The 19,914-nt window shown below is 35.5% G+C and overlaps 1 pseudogene; it reads right to left on the bottom strand.

Moving 5' to 3' along the window:
• The window catches only part of LOC139854032 (uncharacterized), a 91,671-nt pseudogene that overhangs the window by 64,363 nt on the left and 7,394 nt on the right, over nt 1–19,914 (bottom strand).

Genomic DNA, 19,914 nt, shown 5'->3' with positions numbered 1-19,914 from the left:
ATTTAAAGATATGGTCAATTGAATTATGATTAACATTAATTGAAATTGCTTTTGAATCTACAATTGATATTTAAACAACTTGTTTATAAGATTGATAAATTGAATTCTTAAATATTACTAATCGAGTAAATGAATTTTTAAATAAGACACGTCTCGTCTTGTTGAGCAATTGTCAAAATTGATTGTTTTATCATATTTTAAAGCCTTATAAAAACTATAGTTTAATTTTACAAGAATTGGGAAACTGTGTGAAATGTTAAAATGTTTCGATTGACATGATCATTCAACTATAGTATTGAGTCAAATTGACTTTTTGAAATGACTTTTGATAACTTTTGTATGTCGATCGCGAGTATTAGGATTGTGATACACTATGACCTAACCTAGCTTGATAGACATTTATTGACCAACATATGTTCTCTAGGTTGAGATCTACGGTTATTTGGTATTCCGAGTTTCGATCACATTTCGGTGAACAACTTTATGTGCTGCTAAGGTGAGTTTCATTTGCGCCCTTTTAAATTGCTTTTGCAATCTATATTTTTGGGCTGAGAATGCATGCAATTTATTTTAAACGCAATGGATACAAGTACATACTAAATTCTACACCGAGTTTTAACCAAAAATCCCTTAGCTTTGGTAACTAGTAACTGCCAGTTATAAGAACTGGTGGGCGCAAATAGTTGTATATGGATCCATAGGGCTTGACATCCCCGTCAGTTCCAGGTATAGAAACCCTAGCCTGAACTACAAAACAGACATATGCTATTTGAGTTTAGTACATGTTGGTTTGCGTGTATTGTACATGTTGGTTGCATGTATGTTAAAACATGTGTACTTATTATATAGAATTTAAAGTTTAGTTACCAGGGTGCTCAATCTTGTAGAATATTTTGATAAACATTTCTGGATGAAACAACTGAAATCTTGTGATCCACCTTTATATACAGATTATACGAAACATTAAAACTATGAACTCACCAACCTTTGTGTTGACACTTGTTAGCATGTTTATTCTCAGGTTCCCTAGAAGTCTTCCGCTGTTTGCTTATATGTTAGACAAGCTATGTGCATGGAGTCTTACATGGCATATTTTTCAAGGAAACGTTGCATTCACCAAATCATCACCATGTATCTTATTTTGACTGCATTGTCAACGGAAGTACTATTGTAAACTATTATTTACGGTGATTGTCTATATGTAGAAATCATCAGATGTCGAAAACCTTTGATTTAAATATTCATTTATAGTATGCCTTTTTATAAGGATGCAATGTTTACAAAACGTATCATATAGAGGTCAAATACCTCGCAATGAAATCGATGAATGACGTGTTCGTCTATATGGATTTGGAGCAATCATCACAGTTGGTATCAGAGCGTTGGTCCTAGCGAACCAGGTCTTGCATTAGTGTGTCTAACTGGTAGTTGTTAGGATGCATTAGTGAGTCTGGACTTCGACCGTGTCTGCATGTTAAGAGTTTTGCTTATCATTTCTTGTCGGAAATTACCTGCTTATCATCCTTATTCTAGACACGTTTTACTGCATTGATTGCATGAATAGTGTATAGACAAAATTCATATCTTAACGTATCTGTTACTATAAACTTTGCCTGACAGCTTCCGAAAGTTCCTCCGTAATTTACGGGATCCCTTGTACTATATATAGGTGTAACACCCCAGCTTAACATGACCACAATATTGTCCGCTTTTCCCGCAGGCGCACGGCTTTTTCTTGGCGACCACACACGAGAAGCACTTTCCCAGGAGGTCACCCATCCTGGTAGTGCTCTCGCCCGAGCACGCTTGTGATCCCAAAATGCGTTGTGTCATTTAAGCGTGAGTATTACCTTATAATCCCATGATCACTCATGTTCGTGGGCGATGTGGGATTTGCCTAGGGTGTTACATTCACCCCCCCTTAGGGACTCATCGTCCTCGATGAGGTTTGCCCCACCACCCCCAACGGCACATGAGTGGCGCTGATACCATTCTCGCGAGGTATACGAATAATCTTCTTACTATAAATAACTTTCGCTTTCGTCCTTGAAAGTCAGTCCGTTCCAACTATTTCCTCAAAGCTTTCTAACTCGATGAGTATTAGGTTAATTTTAAGGTCCATTCCAACCAAATCTTATTATACTGCCGTGAAAATTTTTATCAACCTTCTCAAATAACGTCTGCTTGTGCGCAGGTAACTAATCCTTTCCAACTACTACTATAAAACTTCCAAGTTTTGTTGGCATGAGGTCATCTCCAAATGACCCACCTGTTAATTTTTAAGGTACTATCTTAAATTACTCCTCTATCTCTGCCAACTTACCATTAGCTTGTCCTATAGAATACTTAACTCTCATGATTGTTAATGGCTTATTAGTCATCACACTAGGATTCTTAGATATAAGGTTTCTATCACTCTAGTATTAAACAAATCCGAGACGATAAATCGTTGTGAAGAAACGTACCCTAACTAAAATCAGGATCCATGCGAGTCTCCATAGCTGAGATAACGATTGCTCTATCGTATGTGAGTCCAAAGTTTTTTTTTCCTATTTGAGAACTTTTTCCTTAAGTATCCAGGGTGTCTATATCTATAAAAAAATTTCGGGTTATCAATTCTGCAGTCCAGGCCCTTCTCGTACAGTATCTAGACCAAGTGGTTATTCCTGCCTTTATCAGACCATAATGCGTATACTCAAGTGGTTCCTACCAAAATTTCCTTTGAATCGCTTCATATTCCTTATGTAGTAACATTGGGACTTCTGCATGATTCACTTCAATATAATTACGCTGGCCTGGCGTCATTATATTGTACTAAATCGTACGTTCATTCCAATATCACTCCATATGGTCAATGTAACGTGATCACTTTCAGTTCTACTCAATTTCATCCAACGGTGCTTTATCTATGCTATCTCAAAACAAAATCTACATAATTAATCTCACGGTTTCTCGGTGTGGGTGCGTAAGTTCCGTAGGTCATGCACCAATGCCTAAATGTCCTGAAATTTCTTCAAAATGTTCAGGTTCAGGTAACATCGTTATGTTCCTTTCTAGAAATTCAATCTGGGTCTCGCGTCGAGTTGTATGTGTAGCAAGTAGTAGTACGATATGTCTTGAGGCGACTCCCAAGTCTTTGGGTATGGTTGAGCATCAGTAGAAGGCACTCTGACCTTGTGAAAGGAGATGTCCTCCCGACTTCCCCAATGCCTAAGAGTGTTAGGGTACTAAATCCAGAAATGTCGTCAGATCGTCGAGCAGTGGTGAAGAACGAAAGAGATAAGTGACGGTCATGAAAGCGTACGAGATACGAGCCATCTTGCAGGAACTGAACAACCTTCGAATGTTCACACGTCGTATGTGGCTATTTAGAGTGAGCTCGGGGTGCGGTTACTCCGACAAATCCTCCAGTATCTCCTCCTCCAAGGATCGACTTTAGTGGGCGTGTAATCCGAGGGGTACTCCTCCTAGATTGCCTGAAGAATCGTTTCGATCTCTGGAACGGTGGAACAGTAGTAACAGGTGGATTACAATACTAATCCTTAGGGTTAGACGTGTGGGAAATGGGTTCAGAAGAACATCTGAACTAGGAAAGGTAAGTTTTTCCAAGTCGGTGCAGCGAATAGCAGGCATGAAGCAAGCACGTAATCAGGCACTACAGAAACCTAGCTCGTTTACAGCAGTATATAGCATGGCAATATTAACAGTACTAAACAGAAGTAACATGCAATCGAAAGCAGATAGTAGCATGCAGTAGCTAGAATAAGCAAAAGCATGCAGTTTACATAGCAGTAAAAGGAAACAGTAGCATGCAGCAAGTTCATACGGTAGTAAAAGTAAGCAGTGGCATGCAGTAGTAGTAAGCAGTAACATGTAGTAATATAACACAGTAGCATGCAGCAGGTTCAGCAGAAACAAGTAAACTAGCAAGTTGTAGATTAGTCCTATTAGTGAATCCTACTCGGGTCGGTCCTAGTCTCACTAATGCAACCTAATTCCCTACAACCAAGGCTCTGATACCAAATGTGATGCCCCAGCTTAACATGACCACAATATTGTCCGCTTTGCCCGCAGGCGCACGGCTTTTTCTTGGCGACCACACACGAGAAGCACTTTCCCAGGAGGTCACCCATCCTGGTAGTGCTCTCTCCCGAGCACGCTTAACCACAACGTACTCGCACTTCTACTCAGCTTGTGATCCCAAAACGCGTTGTGTCATTTAAGCGTGAGTATTACCTTATAATCCCATGATCACTCATGTTCGTGGGCGATGTGGGATTTGCCTAGGGTGTTACAATAGGTATTCTATGTAATTAGAATATCATCAGATATCCGAAAATCATTTCATATCAAAAATCCTTTATCTAACCGTGTAAGATGAACTCCGCATCTAGTTCGAATTCCTCAGATTCCGACAGCTATTCCGATATGGAGTTTCATTCAAGCTCCGAAAGCAGCGTAACTGGAATGGATCAACCAATTAGTCATCCTCTATTCTGGATGAATTGGGGATGGGTTCGTAAACTACTTAATCATTGGAGACAAGAAGAAGGTGATCCCTTCCATCCACCACATTCACCTCTTGGCGAAGAACCTGAAGCACTTACCGGTGAACCTATTCAAAACACCATTTTCTCTCTCATTTCTAGAGTATCTCGTCATGATTATATACTATCCCATATTCTAAATCTTATTCATCCGCTCGTTCGAACCGACAATCATCCCGGTGTAATAGAAGAATTCAACGAGCTTCGCGCTCGAGTAGTGACTTTGGAGAACATGATGCGCAACCTGCAGGCATCACAGGCACCACCAGCATCAGCGGCAACAGTACCACCGACAACAACACCAACAGTACCATTACCACCACCAACAACCGCATCCACATCACACGCCTCAACATCACGATCTGTACCTCGAACATCAACATCATACGCACCATAGGTACCAAGGGGTACCAACAACAATAAACGATGAAGTATTGATTCATAACTTCATCGGAGAAATATTCTACGGTGATTATGTAATCTCTAAAATCTTAAAGATTATTTATCCCAGTTCTAATCGTAAATCAGATGAATAGAGATGATAGAAGGAAGAATAGCAACCCTGACAGAAATGGTACGTGATTTACAAGCTAGACTTGTTATACAATATCACCAGAAGTACCACTAGCAACACCTGTATCACCACAAGCTCCACCAACTCCATAACCACCGACGATATCGACACCACAATCACCAATGGGTATATTAAGATAACGAGTTATGATGTATTAACTCATTATTTCAAAAAAAAATTATATATTATATATATATATAAATTTCAAAACCATAATATCTCTTTTCGTACTAAAGCTATTACGCGTGAATTTTAAGGGGTAGATACTACTCGGTTAATTCATATTACTAATATGCTATGTTGTACATCCTTCGTTAACGACTTAACCATCGTTAACTACAATCTCTGTTTCAACTCAATGAATTCCATTTCCTAATAAACCAAGTGTATTATTCAATTACATAATTGATTTTACATTTTCATTTTCGATGTACTCGAAACTTTCCAGAAAACATCATCTGTGCCTTGTAAGGTTCACAAAAATTCTACGAGCACCAACATCCTTCACCGGGGAATATCAATAAGAATAAATAATGAAGTATTGATTTCATTAGTGAAATATTCCGCGAAAATTATGAAATCTTTATGAAATCTCTAATGTTTTAGAGATTAATCATTTCTAAGTCAAGCCGAAAATCAAATGAGCTTAATATGATATTAACTCATTAAATCTGTATTACATCTGAAGAAAATATACATACATATATTTTCATAAAGACGGTAATGAAAATTCTTTTGTACAAAGTATTACTTGTGAAATCTTTAACGGGTAGGTAATACCCGGAAAATATTTAAGTTCGCAATTAATATGTTACACTGTACATTCCTCAATTTTGATTCAAAAATCATTAACGATCCTCACTATCTTCACAGTGATACACAATCATTTCATACAAATTCAATTACATATTCTGACAGAACAGAATCCAAATCAAGATTTAACAAGTGACATCATTCTTAGATCTCTACATCTTTCAAAACAATACTTTGACTTCAAAACTGTGAAAGATCCTTTAGCATTGTTATTACCGAAAATAATCTTGCAATTCCTTTTCAAAGTATCCAGTTTTATCACACTTCTAACCAGTCAACTTCGACTTTTCAGATTAACCTTATTATAACTTTGATATATACGTTTTTGTTACCGGGGAACCTTTCATGTTCCATCACAGTAACAGTAAACGTACCAGCAACTTCATTACCCTTTGACTTAAGCCTCTCCGAAAAGTCACTATAATTATTCATTGAAACCTTATCATATACTCATCCACATCTTGTAACAATAATTGTCATACCAACTACCGGGAATTAGCAATCAGTATTTCGAATTTCGCAGCAATTCTACGTCAACAGTTATATATATACATATAATGTCTATCTCCTAGATTTACATACTTCTAATGTGAAATTTCTGAAAAACAACCCAAACTGCGAACTAGTTCTCCAAATTTTAGAAAAATGCTGATGAAGCAGCAAAAACTGTAAAATGACCTTAACAGTCGAAAGTTTGATGATAAAGAGTAGAGTATTGAAAAAGCTCAGAAGATGAGAAAATTTGGTACTGAAAAACGGTTAAACAAACTATGAAGGAGGCTGTGGACAAACCACAAAGACGAAATCTACCTTCAAAGAATCCAAATGATTCAGTGTCTGCTGAAATCGTTAGCGAACACCTTACTCCTTATTCTAAACCTTCACAGACAAATTTTCTGCATCATCCTTTGATTCTAGATATTTTAAAAATTCTAAAACATCATCGAATCTTTCATTATAAATATCCTCGATATTTCTGAAGATATTTTCGTAACTATTATTATCCGAAATTATTTATCTCTTCGCGCTATCTGTGTTACATCATAAAAGAAACTATTTTAGCTTCTAAATTCTGAAAATTACGAAAAATGGATGTTTTTGAAGTAGTGTTGGGAACTGAAGCATGAGTTAGTATAATATAATGACACTTGATCAACGTGATTATATTACAGTAAGTCATGCTGAGTTTTTAATGGAATGTGATAAAGGTTCACAGATCACACCCTCATCATGAACCATGTTACATAACTCTTTCATTCTATTTAACCTCTAAACATATCAAGAAAATAATTTTCTTGATGATTCGGTCTTTTTAGGATATTCTGGTAATTTGACAAATCAAGATCGTGCCATTACAATTTCTTTCTTAGACCATTAGTTATGTTCATCCAAAACTTCATACCTACGAATTCTGGACAATTACTTACCGTACTTAAGGTCGAGAAGAGAAGACAAAAACATGAAGCTTTAAAATATAAGGAGGAGTATAAATCACAGTAAATTGGAAAGAGCATTAACTGTGGATGATAATGAATATAGAAGACAGCATAAGGGACTCTGAAAAATAAGGAAATATATAAACCCCAATAACGACCCAGAAATTACAAACCGTGTATATCAATGCGTATAGCAATATAAAGACACGGGAGAATGAAAAACACTATAACCCCAAGGTAATAGTAGAAGAAAATAACCTCCTCTGGTGGTAGATGAAAAAGAAGAATGAAGGATACGATAGCCAAGAAAATATCAAGAATCAGAACTGGATTAAGCATTTTCACAATTTATTAAGAAGTATGAAATAAGGAAGAAGATTATAGGAGTGGTGAAAATAAATTAAACGGAAGAGGTTAATTTACAGCAAAATAACAGACAGAGCAATCGAGGCAGGTGACCGCATCTAATTAAAGAAGATCTTAATATCCTTAATTCTCGAAGAATCAAATCTTATTTAGATTATGAAGATTTTCTATTCCTTAAATTCCGAAAATCAATCGTTACTACGTCAAAAGATAGGACGAATCTCCATTTCACTCTTTTACGATAACTTCTCTCATACACTTCGAGTAATCGGATTGTTTTATCCATATTATTCAACGGTGATAAAATTCTATTTATCAACTCATATTCGTCATGAAAACATTTTTATTGTTAGCCATGACGACCACACTCAAATTTCTGGACGAAATTTCTTTAACGGGTAGGTACTGTGATGACCCGGAAATTTCTGACCAAATTTAAACTTAATCTTTGTATGATTAACGTTTCCGACACGATAAGAAAAGTTTGTAAAACTGAATCTCAATATTTTTGAACTACTTTCATATGTCCAATTACCCATTGACTGTTCTCGACGATTCGCGAACAATTATATATAAATAGATACATATATATACTATAACTTGAAAGCCTAAGAAGTATTAATTGTATGATACTGTGCATTAAACTTATTGGTTTAAATATCTATTTGATTATTTATGATAAGTTGAAATATTAATTGTATGAATAGCTTGCGACGTATATTTAAAAACGTGTTTATAAATATTGAGAATAGATATTAACTTGGTTATGAAACGTTTGATAAATACTATTATATTAATAAATTACGAGACGATGATTTATAGAAGTAAATGACCAAAACACTCAAATGTATGAGTTATATTTCGAGTGGTATAGTTTATGGATAATTTAAGTCTATATTTTGACAAAGGTACGAGTCACTAAACGTATAGTGCTAGTTTTCTAAGCGTACGAAGTAACGTTCGAAAAACCGGAACCGGGATATAAGTCGAGTAACGACGTACGACTTATCGGAACAAAAATTATAAATCAACTATGCGCGGGAATATAATATAATATATAATTAATTAATGTAAATTATATATATTATATTAATATTTAATTATGTCAACGAGCTAAATTACAAAACAAATGTGAGCTGGCAGGAGCAGCCATGCGATCTCATGGCATATAGGCACAGAACCCATGCGGTCGCATGGGGTATGAATTCAGGAGACATCTATAAAAGCTCGATCAGTTTACTTCACAAACACACACATCTATCTATCTTTACTCCGTATTATTATTTATATTATTATTATTTTTTTTATTATTAATCTTATTATTATTAGTAGTATTATTATACATAAAATACTACGACGAGGTCATGAGCGTGTCACTTTCAAAATGGGTTCTCAAACGGATTAAAGCTAAGGAAATTATGGGTTATAGTTATGGAGGTTATGGGTAATGTTCATGGGTATTGTTTGCAAGTCAAACCTAGTGTTTATCATCTCCGTTATGTCTATGTACTTTCCTTCAATATTAAATCACAATATTGATACGTGAGCATTCATATCTTATCTTTTATATATTAATAGTGTATCCATGTCTAGTGCTCGAACATATATGTTTATGCATGCTTGTATGCTAAATTTTGTCGTTATATAGTTTATGATGAATCACGAATTTAATACATATATTACTGATATAAGGTATATGATATGCATCTTTTTGGAAAGCTGGCGAAAAATCAATAACTTTTCATTTAGAAATTTCATAATTTCGATGAACGAATTTAAAGATATGGTCAACTGAATTATGATTAACATTAATTGAAATTGCTTTTGAATCTACAATTGATATTTAAACAACTTGTTTATAAGATTGATAAATTGAATTTTCAAATATTACTAATCGAGTAAATGAATTTTTAAATAAGGCACGTCTCGTCTTGTTGAGCAATTGTCAAAATTGATTGTTTTATCATATTTTAAAGCCTTATAAAAACTATAGTTTAATTTTACAAGAATTGGGAAACTATGTGAATTGTTAAAATGTTTCGCTTGACATGATCATTCAACTATAGTATTGAGTCAAATTGACTTTTTGAAATGACTTTTGATAACTTTTGTATGTCGATCTCGAGCATTAGGATTGTGATACACTATGACCTGACCTAGCTTGATAGACATTTATTGACCAACATATGTTCTCTAGGTTGAGATCTACGGTTATTTGGTATTTCGAGTTTTGATCACATTTCGGTGAACAACTTTATGTACTGCTAAGGTGAGTTTCATTTGCTCCCTTTTTAATTGCTTTTGCAATCTATATTTTTGGGCTGAGAATGCATGCAATTTATTTTAAACGCAATGGATACAAGTACATACTAAATTCTACACCGAGTTTCAACCAAAAATCCCTTAGCTTTGGTAACTAGTAACTGCCAGTTATAAGAACTGGTGGGCGCGAATAGTTGTATATTGATCCATAGGGCTTGACATCCCCGTCAGTTCCAGGTATAGAAATCCTAGCCTGAATGAAATGTCCCGTTCTTATTGATTAAAAACGTTCCATATTAATTGATTTCGTTGCGAGGTTTTGACCTCTATATGAGACGTTTTTTAAAGACTGCATTCATTTTTAAAACAAACCATAACCTTTATTACATAAATAAAGGTTTAAAAAGCTTTACGTAGATTATCAAATAATGATAATCTAAAATATCCTGTTTACACACGACCATTACATAATGGTTTACAATACAAATATGTTACATCGAAATCAGTTTCTTGAATGAAATTTTTACACAATATCATACAAACATGGACTCCAAATCTTGTCCTTATTTTAGTATGCAACAACGGAAGCTCTTAATATTCACCTGATAATAAACATGCTTTAAACGTCAACAAAAATGTTGGTGAGTTATAGGTTTAACCTATATATATCAAATCGTAACAATAGACCACAAGATTTCATATTTCAATATACATCCCATACATAGAGATAAAAATCATTCATATGGTGAACACCTGGTAATCGACATTAACAAGATGCATATATAAGAATATCCTCATCATTTCGGGACACCCTTCGGATATGATATAAATTTCGAAGTACTAAAGCATCCGGTACTTTGGATGGGGTTTGTTAGGCCCAATAGATCTATCTTTAGGATTCGCGTCAATTAGGGTGTCTGTTCCCTAATTCTTAGATTACCAGACTTAATAAAAAGGGGCATATTCGATTTCGATAATTCAACCGTAGAATGCAGTTTCACGTACTTGTGTCTATTTTGTAAATCATTTATAAAACCTGCATGTATTCTCATCCCAAAAATATTAGATTTTAAAAGTGGGACTATAACTCACTTTCACAGATTTTTACTTCGTCGGGAAGTAAGACTTGGCCACTGGTTGATTCACGAACCTATAACAATATATACATATATATCAAAGTATGTTCAAAATATATTTACAACACTTTTAATATATTTTGATGTTTTAAGTTTATTAAGTCAGCTGTCCTCGTTAGTAACCTACAACTAGTTGTCCACAGTTAGATGTACAGAAATAAATCGATAAATATTATCTTGAATCAATCCACGACCCAGTGTATATGTATCTCAGTATTGATCACAACTCAAACTATATATATTTTGGAATCAACCTCAACCCTGTATAGCTAACTCCAACATTCACATATAGAGTGTCTATGGTTGTTCCGAAATATATATAGATGTGTCGACATGATAGGTCGAAACATTGTATACGTGTCTATGGTATCTCAAGATTACATAATATACAATACAAGTTGATTAAGTTATGGTTGGAATAGATTTGTTACCAATTTTCACGTAGCTAAAATGAGAAAAATTATCCAATCTTGTTTTACCCATAACTTCTTCATTTTAAATCCGTTTTGAGTGAATCAAATTGCTATGGTTTCATATTGAACTCTATTTTATGAATCTAAATAGAAAAAATATAGGTTTATAGTCGGAAAAATAAGTTACAAGTCGTTTTTGTAAAGGTAGTCATTTCAGTCGAAAGAACGACGTCTAGATGACCATTTTAGAAAACATACTTCCACTTTGAGTTTAACCATAATTTTTGGATATAGTTTCATGTTCATAATAAAAATCATTTTCTCAGAATAACAACTTTTAAATCAAAGTTTATCATAGTTTTTAATTAACTAACCCAAAACAGCCCGCGGTGTTACTACGACGGCGTAAATCCGGTTTTACGGTATTTTTCGTGTTTCCAGGTTTTAAATCATTAAGTTAGCATATCATATAGATATAGAACATATGTTTAGTTGATTTTAAAATTCAAGTTAGAAGGATTAACTTTTGTTTGCGAACAAGTTTAGAATTAACTAAACTATGTTCTAGTGATTACAAGTTTAAACCTTCGAATAAGATAGCTTTATATGTATGAATCGAATGATGTTATGAACATCATTACTACCTTAAGTTCCTTGGATAAACCTACTGGAAAAGAGAAAAATGGATCTAGCTTCAACGGATCCTTGGATGGCTCGAAGTTCTTGAAGCAGAATCATGACACGAAAACAAGTTCAAGTAAGATCATCACTTGAAATAAGATTGTTATAGTTATAGAAATTGAACCAAAGTTTGAATATGATTATTACCTTGTATTAGAATGATAACCTACTGTAAGAAACAAAGATTTCTTGAGGTTGGATGATCACCTTACAAGATTGGAAGTGAGCTAGCAAACTTGAAAGTATTCTTGATTTTATGAAACTAGAACTTTTGGAATTTATGAAGAACACTTAGAACTTGAAGATAGAACTTGAGAGAGATCAATTAGATGAAGAAAATTGAAGAATGAAAGTGTTTGTAGGTGTTTTTGGTCGTTGGTGTATGGATTAGATATAAAGGATATGTAATTTTGTTTTCATGTAAATAAGTCATGAATGATTACTCATATTTTTGTAATTTTATGAGATATTTCATGCTAGTTGCCAAATGATGGTTCCCACATGTGTTAGGTGACTCACATGGGCTGCTAAGAGCTGATCATTGGAGTGTATATACCAATCGTACATACATCTAAAAGCTGTGTATTGTACGAGTACGAATACGGGTGCATACGAGTAGAATTGTTGATGAAACTGAACGAGGATGTAATTGTAAGCATTTTTGTTAAGTAGAAGTATTTTGATAAGTGTATTGAAGTCTTTCAAAAGTGTATAAATACATATTAAAACACTACATGTATATACATTTTAACTGAGTCGTTAAGTCATCGTTAGTCGTTACATGTAAATGTTGTTTTGAAACCTTTAGGTTAACGATCTTGTTAAATGTTGTTAACCCAATATTTATAATATCAAATGAGATTTTAAATTATTATATTATCATGATATTATCATGTATGAATATCTCTTAATATGATATATATACATTAAATGTCTTTACAACGATAATCGTTACATATATGTCTCGTTTAAAAATCATTAAGTTAGTAGTCTTGTTTTTACATATGTAGTTCATTGTTAATATACTTAATGATATGTTTACTTATCAGAGTATCATGTTAACTATATATATATCCATATATATGTCATCATATAGTTTTTACAAGTTTTAACGTTCGTGAATCACCGGTCAACTTGGGTGGTCAATTGTCTATATGAAACATATTTTAATTAATCAAGTCTTAACAAGTTTGATTGCTTAACATGTTGGAAACATTTAATCATGTAAATATCAATCTCAATTAATATATATAAACATATTAACTATATATGTAGTTCATTGTTAATATACTTAATGATATGTTTACTTATCAGAGTATCATGTTAACTATATATATATATATCCATATATATGTCATCATATAGTTTTTACAAGTTTTAACGTTCATGAATCACCGGTCAACTTGGGTGGTCAATTGTCTATATGAAACATATTTTAATTAATCAAGTCTTAACAAGTTTGATTGCTTAACATGTTGGAAACATCTAATCATGTAAATATCAATCTCAATTAATATATATAAACATGGAAAAGTTCGGGTCACTACAGTATCTACCCGTTAAATAAATTTCGTCCCGAAATTTTAAGCTGTTGAAGGTGTTGATGAATCTTCTGGAAATAGATGCGGGTATTTCTTCTTCATCTGATCTTCACGCTCCCAGGTGAACTCGGGTCCTCTACGAGCATTCCATCGAACCTTAACAATTGGTATCTTGTTTTGCTTAAGTCTTTTAACCTCACGATCCATTATTTCGACGGGTTCTTCGATGAATTGAAGTTTTTCGTTGATTTGGATTTCATCTAACGGAATAGTGAGATCTTCTTTAGCAAAACATTTCTTCAAATTCGAGACGTGGAAAGTGTTATGTACAGCCGCGAGTTGTTGAGGTAACTCAAGTCGGTAAGCTACTGGTCTGACACGATCAATAATCTTGAATGGTCCAATATACCTTGGATTTAATTTCCCTCGTTTACCAAATCGAACAACGCCTTTCCAAGGTGCAACTTTAAGCATGACCATCTCTCCAATTTCAAATTCTATATCTTTTCTTTTAATGTCAGCATAGCTCTTTTGTCGACTTTGGGCGGTTTTTAACCGTTGTTGAATTTGGATGATATTCTCGGTAGTTTCTTGTATAATCTCCGGACCCGTAATCTGTCTATCCCCCACTTCACTCCAAAAAATCGGAGACCTGCACTTTCTACCATAAAGTGCTTCAAACGGCGCCATCTCAATGCTTGAATGGTAGCTGTTATTGTAGGAAAATTCTGCTAACGGTAGATGTCGATCCCAACTGTTTCCGAAATCAATAACACATGCTCGTAGCATGTCTTCAAGCGTTTGTATCGTCCTTTCGCTCTGCCCATCAGTTTGTGGATGATAGGCAGTACTCATGTCTAGACGAGTTCCTAATGCTTGCTGTAATGTCTGCCAGAATCTTGAAATAAATCTGCCATCCCTATCAGAGATAATAGAGATTGGTATTCCATGTCTGGAGACGACTTCCTTCAAATACAGTCGTGCTAACTTCTCCATCTTATCATCTTCTCTTATTGGCAGGAAGTGTGCTGATTTGGTGAGACGATCAACTATTACCCAAATAGTATCAAAACCACTTGCAGTCCTTGGCAATTTAGTGATGAAATCCATGGTAATGTTTTCCCATTTCCATTCTGGGATTTCGGGTTGTTGAAGTAGACCTGATGGTTTCTGATGCTCAGCTTTGACCTTAGAACACGTCAAACATTCTCCTACGTATTTAGCAACATCGGCTTTCATACCCGGCCACCAAAAATGTTTCTTGAGATCCTTGTACATCTTCCCCGTTCCAGGATGTATTGAGTATCTGGTTTTATGAGCTTCTCTAAGTACCATTTCTCTCATATCTCCAAATTTTGGTACCCAAATCCTTTCAGCCCTATACCGGGTTCCGTCTTCCCGAATATTAAGATGCTTCTCCGATCCTTTGGGTATTTCATCCTTTAAATTTCCCTCTTTTAAAACTCCTTGTTGCGCCTCCTTTATTTGAGTAGTAAGGTTATTATGAATCATTATATTCATAGATTTTACTCGAATGGGTTCTCTGTCCTTCCTGCTCAAGGCATCGGCTACCACATTTTCCTTCCCCGGGTGGTAACGAATCTCAAAGTCGTAATCATTCAACAATTCAATCCACCTACGCTGCCTCATATTCAGTTGTTTCTGATTAAATATATGCTGAAGACTTTTGTGGTCGGTATATATAATACTTTTGACCCCATATAAGTAGTGCCTCCATGTCTTTAATGCAAAAACAACCGCTCCTAATTCCAAATCATGCGTCGTATAATTTTGTTCGTGAATCTTCAATTGTCTAGATGCATAAGCAATCACCTTCGTTCGTTGCATTAATACACAACCGAGACCTTGCTTTGATGCGTCACAATAAATCACAAAATCATCATTCCCTTCAGGCAATGACAATATAGGTGCCGTAGTTAGCTTTTTCTTCAATAACTGAAACGCTTTCTCTTGTTCATCATTCCATTCAAATTTCTTCCCTTTATGCGTTAATGCAGTCAAGGGTTTTGCTATTCTGGAAAAGTCTTGGATGAACCTTCTGTAGTAACCAGCTAGTCCTAAAAACTGGCGTATGTGTTTCGGAGTTTTCGGGGTTTCCCACTTTTCAACAGTTTCTATCTTTGCCGGATCCACCTTAATACCTTCTTTGTTCACTATGTGACCGAGGAATTGAACTTCTTCCAACCAAAATGCACACTTTGAAAATTTAGCGTACAATTCTTCCTTCCTCAATACTTCTAACACCTTTCTCAAATGTTCACCGTGTTCTTGGTCATTCTTTGAGTAAATAAGTATGTCATCAATGAAAACAATGACAAACTTGTCAAGGTATGGTCCACACACTCGGTTCATAAGGTCCATGAACACAGCTGGTGCATTAGTTAAACCATATGGCATGACCATAAACTCGTAATGACCGTAACGTGTTCTGAAAGCAGTCTTTGGAATATCATCTTCTTTCACCCGCATTTGATGATACCCAGAATGTAAGTCAATCTTTGAATAAACAGACGAGCCTTGTAGTTGATCAAATAAGTCGTCGATTCTCGGTAGTGGGTAGCGGTTCTTGATGGTAAGTTTGTTCAACTCTCGGTAGTCGATACACAACCTGAATGTACCATCTTTCTTCTTGACAAACAAAACAGGAGCTCCCCACGGTGACGTGCTTGGTCGAATGAAACCATGCTCTAAAAGTTCTTGTAATTAGCTTTGCAGTTCTTTCATCTCGCTGGGTGCGAGTCTGTAAGGAGCACGAGCTATTGGTGCAGCTCCTGGTACAAGATCTATTTGAAATTCAACGGATCGATGTGGGGGTAATCCCGGTAATTCTTTCGGAAATACATCGGGAAATTCTTTTGCGACGGGAACATCATTGATGCTCTTTTCTTCAGTTTGTACTTTCTCGACGTGTGCTAGAACAGCATAGCAACCTTTTCTTATTAGTTTTTGTGCCTTCAAATTACTAATAAGATGTAGCTTCGTGTTGCCCTTTTCTCCGTACACCATTAAGGGTTTTCCTTTTTCTCGTATAATGCGAATTGCATTTTTGTAACAAACGATCTCTGCTTTCACTTCTTTCAACCAGTCCATACCGATTATCACATCAAAACTCCCTAACTCTACTGGTATCAAGTCAATCTTAAATGTTTCACTAACCAGTTTAATTTCTCGATTCCGACATATATTATCTGCTGAAATTAATTTACCATTTGCTAATTCGAGTAAAAATTTACTATCCAAAGGCGTCAATGGACAACTTAATTTAGCACAAAAATCTCTACTCATATAGCTTCTATCCGCACCCAAATCAAATAAAACGTAAGCAGATTTATTGTCAATAAGAAACGTACCCGTAACAAGCTCCGGGTCTTCCTGTGCCTCTGCCGCATTAATATTGAAAACTCTTCCGCGGCCTTGTCCATTCGTGTTCTCATGGTTCGGGCAATTTCTAATAATGTGGCCCGGTTTTCCACATTTATAACAAACTACATTGGCATAACTTGCTCCGACACTACTTGCTCCGCCATTACTCGTTCCGACACCATTTGTTCCTTTCGTTCTATTAACCCCTGGTCCGTAGACCTCACACTTCGCCGAGCTATGACCATTTCTTTTACACTTGTTGCAAAATTTGGTGCAGAACCCCGAGTGATACTTTTCACACCTTTGGCATAGCTGCTTCTGATTGTTGTTGTTGTTGCGGTTATTATTGTTGTTGGGATGATTGTTGTAGTTGCTGTTGTTGTTGTTGTTGTTGTTGTTGTTGTTGTTGTTGTTGTTGGGCCGTTTGTTGTAGTTGCGATTGATGTTGCGATTGTTGGGATAATTGTTGCGATTATTGTTGTAATTACTGTTGTTGTTGTATTGGTGATTCTTATCACCGTTTTCCTCCCACTTTCTTTTGACTTGCTTCACATTGGCCTCTTCAGCAGTCTGTTCTTTAATTCTTTCTTCAATCTGGTTCACTAGTTTGTGAGCCATTCTACATGCCTGTTGTATGGAGGCGGGCTCGTGTGAACTTATATCTTCTTGGATTCTTTCCGGTAATCCTTTCACAAACGCGTCGATTTTCTCTTCCTCATCTTCGAATGCTCCCGGACACAATAGGCACAATTCTGTGAATCGTCTTTCGTACGTGGTAATATTAAATCCTTGGGTTCGTAACCCTCTAAGTTCTGTCTTGAGCTTATTGACCTCGGTTCTGGGACGGTACTTCTCGTTCATCAAGTGCTTGAATGCTGACCACGGTAGTGCGTACGCATCGTCTTGTCCCACTTGCTCTAGATAGGTATTCCACCATGTTAACGCAGAACCTGTGAAGGTATGCGTAGCGTACTTTACTTTGTCCTCTTCAGTACACTTACTTATGGCAAACACCGATTCGACCTTCTCGGTCCACCGTTTCAATCCGATCGGTCCTTCGGTTCCATCAAATTCTAAAGGTTTGCAGGCAGTGAATTCTTTGTAGGTGCATCCTACACGATTTCCTGTACTGCTAGATCCAAGGTTATTGTTGGTATGTAGCGCAGCCTGTACTGCGGCTATGTTTGAAGCTAGAAAAGTACGGAATTCCTCTTCATTCATATTCACGGTGTGTCGAGTAGTCGGTGCCATTTCCTTCAAAATAGTCAAATAGAACAAGTTAATCATACAGAATATTAAGAGTAGTTAATAGTATTTTGTAGCATAATATGAACTCATTTATAAAAGCTTTTTCTTCATATTAGCATTTTATAAGTTTAAATTCGGGTAGTACCTACCCGTTAAGTTCATACTTAGTAGCTAATATACAATTCAACTACTACAATTCTATATGAAAAACTGATTATAATAATATTTCGCGTTCAAACTTTTATACAATATTTTACAAACTTACAATACCGCTTATTTTACATAAAGCATGAAATATAGCACACAATAACTTTGATACAAGATAGTTGTGAAGATAATTCTAGCTAGTACACAAGTCGTTCAGCAAAGGCAATAAAGACACGTAATTCATACGTCCAGAAACAAGTCATGCATTCTGGTTTTACTAGGACTACTTCCCATCCTTGGTCTTGTGGAACATAACCGTTATGGCCGTTGATAAGACAGCGTGTTGTAACGTCATCAAAGGTACGAGGGTTACGTAATGTCCAACAGTCCCGTAACAATCTAAAAACCTCATTTCTTACCCCAATTACCGACTCCGTCACTTGTGGGAACGTTTTGTTTAATAGTTGTAGGCCGATGTTCTTATTCTCACTTTGGTGAGAAGCGAACATTACTAATCCGTAAGCATAACATGCTTCTTTATGTTGCATGTTAGCCGCTTTTTCTAAATCACGAAGTCCAATATTCGGATATATTGAGTCAAAATAATTTCTTAACCCATTGCGTAAAATAGCATTTGGGTTCCCCGCAATATATGCGTCAAAGTAAACACATCGTAACTTATGGATTTCCCAATGTGATATCCCCCATCTTTCGAACGAAAGCCTTTTATAAACCAAGGCATTCTTGGAACGTTCTTCGAATGTCTTACAAACTGATCTCGCCTTAAATAGTTGTGCCAAAGAATTCTGACCGACTCTAGACAAGATTTCATCAATCATGTCTCCGGGTAGGTCTCTTAAAATATTGGGTTGTCTATCCATTTTGTGTTTTTATACTGTAAAATAGACAAGAGTTAGCTTCATAAAAAAAAATACTTATTTAATACAAGCAATTTTTACATATATCATAAAGCATAAGCACACTATATTACATATATTACACCACACGAATACAACTATCTTATTCCGACTCGCTTGTTTCTTCTTCTTCAGTTTTGGTTCGTTTTGCCAAGTTTCTAGGGATATATGATGTTCCCCTAATACGAGCCGTAATTTTCCACATTGGTTTAGAAAAACCTGGTGGTTTAGAGGTTCCCGGGTCATTGTTACAACTTAAGGACTTCGGGGGTTGACGATACATATAAAGTTCATCGGGGTTGGAATTAGATTTCTCTATTTTTATGCCCTTTCCCTTATTATTTTCTTTTGCCTTTTTAAATTCAGTTGGGGTAATTTCTATAACATCATCGGAATTCTCGTCGGAATCCGATTCATCGGAGAATTGGTAATCCTCCCAATATTTTGCT

Source organism: Rutidosis leptorrhynchoides, chromosome 6 (genome assembly GCF_046630445.1).
Source record: "Rutidosis leptorrhynchoides isolate AG116_Rl617_1_P2 chromosome 6, CSIRO_AGI_Rlap_v1, whole genome shotgun sequence".
In the NCBI taxonomy this organism is placed as follows: Eukaryota; Viridiplantae; Streptophyta; class Magnoliopsida; order Asterales; family Asteraceae; genus Rutidosis; species Rutidosis leptorrhynchoides.
The sequence above is the reverse complement of the archived record's forward strand: the minus strand, read 5'-3'. Positions and strand labels throughout refer to the sequence as shown.